The sequence below is a fragment of the Eutrema salsugineum genome, unplaced genomic scaffold (genome assembly GCF_000478725.1).
Source record: "Eutrema salsugineum unplaced genomic scaffold, Eutsalg1_0 scaffold_17, whole genome shotgun sequence".
Classification (NCBI taxonomy): Eukaryota; Viridiplantae; Streptophyta; class Magnoliopsida; order Brassicales; family Brassicaceae; genus Eutrema; species Eutrema salsugineum.
In genome coordinates, this window is record NW_006256852.1 from 3741719 (window position 1) to 3752779 (window position 11061).

The window sequence follows — 11061 nt, forward strand, 5'->3', positions numbered from 1 at the left end:
AGCAGTACCTTATCCAACTTGATCTGCAGCTCCTTGATGTCCTTTTTCATCCTTTTTTCTTCATTAAGCCATCTCGTTGTTGACTCTGTCATAGTCCTCTCCATAGGAGTCATTACTCATAGCCAAGTTATCCACCAGCTCCATTGCTGCATTGATTTCTTTGGCAAGGAAGTTGCCATTGGAAGCTGTATCCAGTGAATTCCTGAACTTGGGGAGAGCACCTCTGTATAGAGTGCTAAGTAGAGAAGCCTCAGAAAAACATGATGAGGGCATTGGTTTGTATAGCTTCTAAATCTTTACCATGCTTCCCCAAAGGTCTCATTAGTGTGTTGGGTAAAGCTTGAGATTTGATTCCTCAACTTGGCTGTTCTTGATGTGGACAAGAATTTAGACAGGAAAGCCAGTTTACATTGCTCCCATGTTTGGATTAAGCCCTTAGGCAAGTTGTTCTCCCACTGATGAGCTTTGTCTTCCAAGCTGAAACGGAACAGTCGTAACTTGAAGCTATCCTCTGAGACCCCATTAAGCTTTGTCATATCACATACTCTGTCAAATTGATCAAGTTGCTCAAGTGGATCTTTCATAGGCAGCCCATGAAATTTTGAATTCTGCACCATATTGAGAAGTGATGCCTTTACTTCAAAATTGTTATTTTAGACAGGTGGAGCTTGGATTCCTGCTCTGTTTTGATGTGCATTAGCCCTGTCATTCTCTGCAACAAAGACAGAGTTTGGCTTTTGATGCCTGGGAGGTTGTGGGTAGGTCTGTTGATGGACCTGATACCCTTGCTGGTTTACTTGAACTTGATGCTCATTTCTGGCTGCCTAATTCTGATTCATCTGAGGTGGTGCTCATTTGTGGCTGCCATATTCTGGTTCACAAAGGCCTGTGCTTCATTTCTGGCCGCTTGATTCTGATTCACTTGAGCCTAGTGCTCAGCTTGATCTCCTGGCTGATCCATACCCAACCGCTGAAGATGTTCTGCTCTCTCCCTTGCTCTTCTACCTCTTTTATCAAGCAAATGGATACTGTCAATGAAAGGTTCAGCTGGTTCACAACTTCTGCATCTGGTCCTTGGTCTATGCGACATAAACCTGAAAGCTCAAAGACAGAGCTGAAGAGTCTTATCAGTAAAAAAAAAAAAACACTTGATCTCAAGATTATACCAGAGACTAATGCAAAATCAACACTTTGGCAACGGCGACAATTGATAAACAAGAGTTTATTGACTCCTCTTAGGGTTATTAATCCCTTTATCTGTTGTAGCATAAAGGGTGTCAATCCAAAAATATGGTTTCGATCACTAATCTGTCAGGTTTTATCTTAATCCAAGCAGATCAAAGAAGGTTGTTGTGTAACAAGTAACAAATGAAAGCTAAACAAGGGAAAAAAAAACTTAAGCACGTGATTAAAGACAAACAAAAGCAAGTAAATAGCAAGATGATGATGAATGTAAGATGATGAGACATAGAGTTGTAGACATGATAATTAGCTAGGGTGCATCAGGGTCTAATCAAGGAGTTAATGACAATGATGATTAATGATCTCTGCAGCTTAGGATTCATTTCAAGTTTCAATCTTTCTCAAGTATCAAAACACAATCTCAAACATTGCTCATACCCAATCATCATTAGATATACAATGAAAAAATGCATCAAACACCAATCCTAATATACCATCTATGCTCAAAACAACATTCCCATATGAATCAAACAATAGACTCTTGACTTAGCTGGTTCAAGCATTTCATCAAACACCTTTTGGGTGGATGAAATACCTAAAATCTGGGTTTAAGTGATTATCAGAAATCCAGCATTAAGATTAGCTAAGCAAGACAGAAATGCATAGATCTAGCCCTAAAAAACCTTGATCACACCCCTAAGTACCCTAACCTACATATCTAGAATCCTAATGAGGTGACTACTCACTAATCATGATTAACTCTCTGATTCCTTTGAAAGAGGAGTAGTTAAACATGGTTAGTTGATAAGAATAGATAGATGATGGATAGATAATGATGAAAAGATGATTCAAACTCTAAAACTCTCTTGGATTAAACAGAAAATGGGAGATATTTCTCTCAAAAGGAGTCTTACACAAAAGAAGCAAAAAGTTTAAGGGAATGAAAGGTAACTCTTGGGAAAAAACCCTAAAAACTATATATAGTCTCTAGTTCGGACCGGGTCAGCCCAGGATAAATTGGGTACTGACCCGGCTCAGTTGGGTCAAGTGTCTAGTATGCGAGATGGTCTAGGTCCTTGCCCACCCGCGCAGCCATGTCGCACTGATCCTGGAGCTTGTTCTTGCGAGTCAACTCCTAACTGATTCAGCTTCACTCCCATCTCGGTCCAAACTGTGAATGTTTGTGCGGTTCAGGTCGTCATTCTTTTCCACTCGCACCTATCTCGCAGCCTGGAGAAAGCATGTGTGCGAGATGATTCTTCTCACCTCCCAGTCGCACAGCCATGTTGGTTTAAATTGCGAGTGTTGGTGCAACGTGGTTCACTCCATTTCCCACTCGCACTCCCAAGTCGCACAGCCTTGTGGAGTTAGCATAATTTGAGCTTGGAAGTCTTTACCCTGCTGCGAGTTAACCAAATCGCACAACCCATGTCGCAGCTTTTCTCATTTTCTCGGACCAACCTTTCCTTGAACTGGCATAACTTGTGGGGTGTTAACCCAAATGGTTCGGGACAAACTCCATAGAGAAGGTAGCTAGATTGCCTCCAACTTTGATGAAGAACTTGAATGCATCCGAGGTGAGGAAAGCCTTTCGGTAAACGGGTTTCTGCATCGGCTCAGGAAGCTCTGGTTTCTTGCTGCGGGACACGCCTGTCTCTCGATTGCAATATCTCCTGAATCAGCACTCCAAATAAGATTATTACAAGCGTCCTGGGAAGAAGACTTGAAGCTCTTGAATCTTTATGAAGGCCCCGAAAACTAGTTGGAAAGGTAAGGGCATCATCCCGAGTGATCTTTGAGGTACATTGGATCGGTTCAGAATGAATGCAAAACAGGTTCATCTTCTGTTGGCACCAAAAAAATCATCTAAAGAGATGGATATAAAGATTGATTGTATGTACAATGACTTAAATTGGAAGTTTGAATCTCTTTCAACCATGTCAAGAAAATCGAACTACAAGTAGGCCAAACTGCAGACTCAATGAAGAGACAGTCAGAAGCTTTGCCAAGAAGAATAGAAGACAATCCAAAGGAGTTCTGCAATGCTATCTCAACAATACCTGAAGAATAAACAATTGCAGAATCAAGGAGAAATCGATTTATGTTCCACTCCTTGAGAACACAAAAACCAAGTATAAAGGAGATCTAGACTCGCCATATGAGGTACCAAAATGACTTATTTTCTAAAGACTGAAAAATTCTTAAGGATCCAGGGCATTTTTCTTTTTCTTGTTCATTACTGGAATTGAATTTTCATATTATTTATGTGATTTTGGTGCTAATATGACTATTATGTCAAATTAATTGTTAAGAGACTTGGTATAAGAACTCTTACTCCATCTCCAATAAGGTTAGTCTTTGGTGATTCATCTCAGAAGAAGACTGAAGGAATGATCCAAAACTTTCAATTGGTTATTGTAAGTAAGATTATTCCAACAGATTTCCAAGCGTTAAAGATGGATCAAGACAAGGACAGACCATTGATCTTTGTTCGACCATTTTTAGCTATTTTAGGAGCTGTTATTGACCATGCAAATCGTTGTTTAGTTTTCTTAAATGTGGACATGAAATTTTTTTATAGAACCATTCCAGAAGAAGCTCCAACTCGAAGGGATAAACCCAAGGTGTACACTTTGGAAAAGAAGAAAGCTGAAAACAACAAAGCTAAGGAATTGAAGCCACTTGCATCCAAGAAATTTTCAATCAAGATAGTGGTGCCACCAAACATAAGTAAAGTGAAAGAAAAAGACCTCAAGGAAGTGATAGAGAAGACAGAGAAAGTTTTTAAGGAATGCAACAATTCTTAGGGAAAAGAGATTGTGATATAAGATGAAAGATATCCACTTTACAAGCTTAAGAGAACTGAAGGGACTTCTATTCCAGAAGATCCATCTTCTTCTTCTCACTCCTAATCTCACATAAAATTCTAGCTAAACGACTATAAACAAAAGCGCTTGATAGGAGGCAACCCATGTTGGTATGTTTTCTTTATTTTTGTTTCATTCTTTTTCTACTGATATTTTCTTTTTAAGTATTTATGGCTTTCACAACAACATGCAAACCCAAAAACATTCAAAAATAAGAAAAACTCAAAAAGATACAAGGAAGCATCAAGCACTTTTAGGAAACAAAAGAAAAAAAATATGAAGAAAAGGAGGAGTGCACCGAAGCCATTTACCGCGGCCGCTTTTCACTTGCGGCCAGGCTTTGATCCACCGCGGCTGAGACATTTCACCACGGGGAACCAAGGTTCCAACGCGACTGTGACATCCTTCACCTTCGGCCAGCCCCGTTTTCCTTTCCTGACCTGTTTTCCATTTTTCCATAAACCAGAACGCATGTAATCCCGAACAAATTTAATTCTGAACCAAGTATTTCTCGGAATATGTTTTCGTGAGCCACATGCCAGGTAAGTTGTTATAACCTATTAAAATAACTTTTCTCATAGGAAAACACCTTTTAAAAGTAAAAAGAGGAAAATTGATTTTTAGATCAAAAGATATTTTTTTTTCTCTCTCCCAAAAAGCTTAGAGATTTTGAGAGAAGACCAGATTTAAAATCTGTAGGTTTTCATACAAATTCTCGACCCTAAAACTTCTTTTTCGAATGAGATTTCAAATCTATTCCTATATCACTCTTTCCACAAAGGTATGAATCCAAATTATTCACTTTTTCATTGAAATCAATTTCAGGGTTTCTTAAGATTCCGTGAGAATTCGCCTTAGGATGATTAGATATGGTTATTGAGCTTAAGAATAGACTTCTGGGTAGTTTAATTTCAAGTTTTAACACCTGATTGCTATGAATTTGAGATTTTTGAAATCTGAGATTTGGAACACTTACAAAAAGTTAAATTGGAGAGCTTTATTGTCTAGCACTGTTAAATCTCGAGTGATTAGTGCTTAATAGTAGGTAATCTACTTAGTTACGTTTTCCTATGAATAAGCATCAAACACACTTTTGAAAAATTCATATGTGAAACTGGAACATCATAAATCCGAAAATAGTCATGAACTTCTTGATTTGTCATATGCAATTCGATTATAAGCTTGCTTGCTTTTGAAGATGTTTGCTGATGCTATATAGGTATCATTGTTCATAAGAATTATTTCAATTGTAACCTTTATTCATTTGTATTTTCAAGAATTTTCTTTTGTTTTACAGATTATGGAACATACACGTATGCATTTAACTCACTCTAAGAAGAGTGGACATGCAAGGAGAGCTCATTCTCATGAGACCATAGATGCACTCAGTGAGACAAATTTGAGGAGTAAGACTCCTCTAGCTGATTTCATCTCCAAGCAAATGGAGATTATTGCAAGAGCTATAGAAGAACCTTCTATACCTCTCGAGCCTGCATCACCACCTCGCAACAGTGCATTTTCGTCCAATACCGAAGTGAGATATATTGGACAAGCTCTTCATCCAAACATCAACTATCTGGAGAAGCTTGAGAGGCTAAAGATCAAGCCTATACCAGCAATTGACTATTCCACTCTCGAGATTTCTTGGAATTACAGAGGATGTGGTATGTTATCTTGATTCACTCGGAATCAGATCTTTCATGGAGCAGAACTTTCCAACCAATGAGGACTATACTAGAAAATTTATGGCATCTGTAACCATGTGCTACAAGAAGAAGGCTGCCCCTAGAGCTCTAGAAGGTACACTTTCCTTCTCTATTAAAGGACATTTTTATTCACTAGCCATGTTGGAGCTGTGTGAAGCTTCCATACACTTATGAGATGATGTTTGAGAGAGATCCAGAAGATAATCTATAGAGAGTGATGGGCCAAGGTGTGTATGGCAAAGGGAGATCAAAATCTTCTCTCCTCACTCATCCTGCGGTGCGCTTTGTGCACAAGCTTCTTGCACACACCATCTTCTCGAGGACCAACTAGGCCAATGTACTCAAGGCAGAGCTAGTTACCCGTCAGTTGTCATTCTCAGATCACACACGCTTTCCCTGCTTTGCGTGCATCATTGGGAAGAATTTGGTGATGGTGAAGCATGAAGCTCTCAGCATAACTGCAATCATGCTTGTTTCTGGAGTTGATTTATCAGCTGAGAATCCACTTTCTGAAGACTGGTTTGATATATCTCAGTTCTCCTGGGACAGAACCATATCCCGAGCACAGATTGATCTAGTGGGGTTTGCTTACAAGTTCTGCACCGACACATCTAATTTTAGAGTTCTTTTACTTTCAGATTCATTGCCTAGACTCAGAGATGGCGCAGACCATAGATGGATCCCAGGTATACATGAGTTCTTACCCTCTGTTCCCCTTCTTCCATTGACTATGAGTAAGTTCCTGGCTGCAAAAGCCAAGAAAGATGCAGCTGAGACTCGTGGAAAACTCCAGCCTGCACCAGCACATATCCATGTGAGACCTGCTCACACCAGTGCATCTACCAGGAGTGATGCAGACTTTGCAGCCTTGGAGAAGAAGATCGAGCAGCATGAGACATAGAACAGGCACATGATACGATTCCTCAAGAAGAACTACCAGTTTGATGACGAACATCTGCCACAGAGACTCATAGCAGCCATAAGACATAGGCATGCATCTATTCTTCATCACCTCACCATCACCACTACGGTTCTACTACCTCTTTTTTTTTCTTTTTTTTTATCTTATTTCATTTTTAGACTTTATTGCTTTTATTTACCATCTTTTCACCAACTTTTACACTCTGGAGATAGTGTGATTTAAGTATGGGAGAGGATATTTATCCGTTACTAATCTATTTTCTTTGTTTTGATTTTATTTCTTATTTATTTCAGTAATTTTTTTAAAACCATTTCATAATGTTAAAGAACTTTTAGTATTTTCAGGAATGTTTGACACAAAATTATGATGATTTCGACTTGCGTACTTCTACATTATCTAGCATTTTTGTGGTTTAGTACTAGACTAGACGGTAGTTAGAGTACTTGCACTACAAACTCACACCAGATGACTTCACACCAGATGACTTTTATCCATGGAGATTCTTTCTGACAGGATATACTAGATCATTTTATTGAACTTAATTTGATATTTAACTTTTTCATCATTGATTAGAGGCAGGCGTCAACATATGCATCCAAAACATCTTTTTCTTCATTTTTACCACTTTTTGTTGTCCTAGATAGCCAGTTCATCTTTAGTTGTTATCATACCCTTAACCCAAGCTTTTATTTTTGAACCTCATGCATTCTCTCCATTACTCTTATTTGCAGATATGAGATATGTGCGAAAATGCCGAAGAAGAACGACACAGTTTCCAGTCACTCAAGATAATGACTATATGAAATTAAGGTGGAAGTGTGTCAACAATCTATCAAGCTTCATTATGCCTAAAAACTCTTTCTTATTGGTATAATTCATGCTCTGTAAGACTTTATATTTACAAGTGTTTCCCTTTTTTTAAAAAAAAATTAAAACAATACATCAAAAAATGAAAGAATGAAAAAAAGAAAACAAAAGCCTAAAAAGTCTTAGATGGTCGACATTATTTGGAGCAAAGACAACTACTATTCATCTATGGAGCCATGGTGTTAAGACCTAGACAAAATTCTAAGTCTGGGGGAAATATGAGGAGAACTTAAAGAAGAGGATCAAAGATTCTTAGACAAGGAGGAAGTGACTGGAAACTGTGGATACCGACAGCTCTATCCTCTCTTGCTGTTTTGCATAATATCCTGCTTCTTCATAAATTAAGGTAACCTTATACACTAAAAAATCTCACCCCTAAAATCCCTTTGAATACCTAGCCTTGATTGCCTTGTTTATTTTTCTTATGATGAGAACCACTGGAATCTTTAATGAATTAAGAGCTAGTTGACTAGAAGTTAGGTCTAAGTGTATATATTTTCAAATTACGGATCTACAGATTTGTGATGCTTGTATTTTGGTGAGAATTTTCTAGTCTACACATGATTGATGCATTATGATTAGTTATGTTTTAGAAGTATGGTCACTGAGATTTAGTTAATTCTTGCGTTTTTCAAACCTCTTTTCTACGAATTGATTTTTGTTTTGTTTGATGTTTGAGGACAAAAAAATATCTAAGTTTGGAGGAGTTGATAACACCCAATTTTTATCATTTTTATGGATCACTTCAAATGTCTTATGCATGTGTTTTAACTCTGTTTTCAATGTTTTATAAGTTATTTCAATGTTTTAGAGTTTCAAAAGACTTTTCATTAAACTTGGACTTATGGAATGCATTTTAGAGCAAAAATATATTTTTGGATAAATTCAGGCCGCCAGAGTTTTGCCACCAATAAAGACTTTCTCACTGTGTGATCATCCCGAAATTTGGATAAACAGAGAGGAGACAATCAGCGTTCTAATGCAATTGGATTGGACACAATCCAACGGTTAGATCTCCAAATATCCTTAGTGCACTAAAGGCGGATCAACACAGTCAGAAAGGTGAATCACTTCTCACCCATGGCCGGGGGAGCTTGCATTGCAGCTCCGACCTCATCACCCGCGGTGGACATATTTTCAAGCCTCAGAAGCTTAAGTCAAAGCCCAAGTCACTCCCTACACTTATTCTACAAACGCTAGACGCCCCCAAAAGATAGGAGAGACTATAAATACATTGTCTTAAGGTCTCTTATAACAAGTCTCTTTTCATCCTTAAGAATAGAGAACTCTTTTTTAGGTTTTAATTTTTACTTCTATGCATTTGTAGAAGGTTTTCTCGCCAACTCTATTTTCAATAACATAAGATTTTTTTTATTAGTTATCTCTTTACTTTACTGCTTTTCTGTTTTAAATCAATGATGATGTTAAGCTTAGTTATGTCTGAGTAGTTACCTTATTGGGTAAAGGAGGCTATCAAAAGGGCCCTTATGATCAAAAACTTCTAGATTTTTAAGATTAAGAATTTTTTTTTGTACATGGTTTCCTCATTCATCCCGATCCTAATGCATGTATGCTGAATTAATCACCTAGCATCTGATCTAACGAGCCTCCGCTTCATAGCATAACGAGTTGGCAGGACTTTCATGCTTTGAAGGTGATAAATCTAAGCTCCAAATATTACGTGTATATGTTAAAATCTAGTTGGATGCTTGAAGGAAAATGGTGTGCGGATATATAAAATTCAGTACAAGGGAATTTTGAAACCTTGCATCCAGCACATTCTTCCATATTCATTCTTTTTATATTCCTGGTTGATCAATAGATACAAAAATATTTGAGGATAAAATTATAATATTGAATTCTATAATTGCATATTTGATATAAAAAAGCATCTACTATCTTAGCATAAAAGTGAGCCATTTTCATTAAAAATAAGTTCATAAACAAGTCCATAAAAGTTAGGCTTGTACAATCTGATAGTTTAATCTTGTATAATTTGATGGATTCGGTTTCTTGTACATAAACTGCACCAATTATATGTATGCACAAACAATATTTATTAAGTATAACATCTAATAGAATGAACAATTTTTACTTTAAAATTAAAACTACAAAATTATTTATAAAAAATAACCAGTGACATTTTTACAAACAAGAAAAAGTAAACCCTAATAAAAGAATATGTCCCTGAGTAATATATACTTTGGTAACATTTTTTTTTAAACCCTACAAAATTCAATGGGGTTGCTTGGTGTAAACAGTGGGGACTGTAGAACCCGTTTCACAGTTTTAAATGTTTTTTTTACAAATAGACTTTTGAATTTTTTTTTAATTTAAAGTCCTAAAAACCAGACTTTTTATTTTTCTTTATGGATTCTAAAAACTATCGTAAGAGGAGCTTTTACAAAACAAAATTAATAAAATAAAAAAAAATAATTTCTTTTTTTTTATTTTTTCTTTCCTCAGAATCATTCAAAAAAACTGTACATTTATATATAAATAATTACGGATTAAATGTAATTGATTAAATCTTATTTTTCAGCTTTTTTTAAAATCCATTTTTCTAAAAGAAAAATTCAATTATGTTGTATTTTTATTTTTTTTTGTATTGGTCGCATATGCTAATATAAGTATTTTAATAATTTATTAATGTTATCAGCAAGATTTAAATCTAACGTAAATTATATGTTTGACTAATAAAAAATTATTTGTTAATTAAAACATAACAGTTAATTTAAAATATTTAAAGCCAAAACTCTACAGTAAAAGTTTAAAGGAAAAACTATTACCAAGCAAGCCCAATATAAGTTACTAATGAATCAGTGGAAGTGGAAAATATGTGATTGAAAAATCACAAAAGAATTACCAAATGAAAATTTTATGCTAAATGAATAGATTGAGTGTGATAATAATATACCTCAAAAATGTTGAAATATTTGATAATCATGAACATCACTAATTATGTGTAAGCACAAAAGATATTTTTTAAGTCTAACATCTAATGGAATTACTTTTTTAGTTTTACTAACTAAACTAAATAATTGTTTATTAAACATAAACAATGAAATTTATATAAACAATTATATAATTATAACCTAATAAAATATTATTTCCACGAGTAGCATATATTCTAGTAACATCGTGGAGAAAAAATATTTTTTCTTAAAAGTAATTATACAAACTTTAATATAAGTTTCAAACGAATAAATGGAAGTGGAAAAGTTTTGACTGAAAATCACTAAAAAATTACCAAAAACAAATATGAATGTGATAATGATATACCTTGTAAATCCAAAAAAAACTTTGATATTATAAACTCAATAAAATGCAACAGAAACCATTGATGTCTGAAGATTATCAATTTCCCTTTCAATTATAGCCGTGACTTAAACTTTGATTATATTATGAACTTACCAATTTATCTTCGAAAAAAATAAGTAAAAAAAAATATTAATATTTGAACATAATAATAATATGGTAGAATTGACTACAATAGTTTGTATTTTTGGCAAAATAT

General features: G+C 35.4%; 1 non-coding gene across 1 annotated transcript; it reads left to right on the top strand.

Annotated features, from left to right (window-relative positions):
• The first annotated feature begins 255 nt into the window (after window positions 1-255).
• On the top strand, window positions 256-362 carry LOC112087676. Its single transcript, XR_002900222.1, has one exon. It is a non-coding gene; the product is annotated as a small nucleolar RNA R71 (small nucleolar RNA).
• The last annotated feature ends 10699 nt before the right edge of the window (window positions 363-11061 follow it).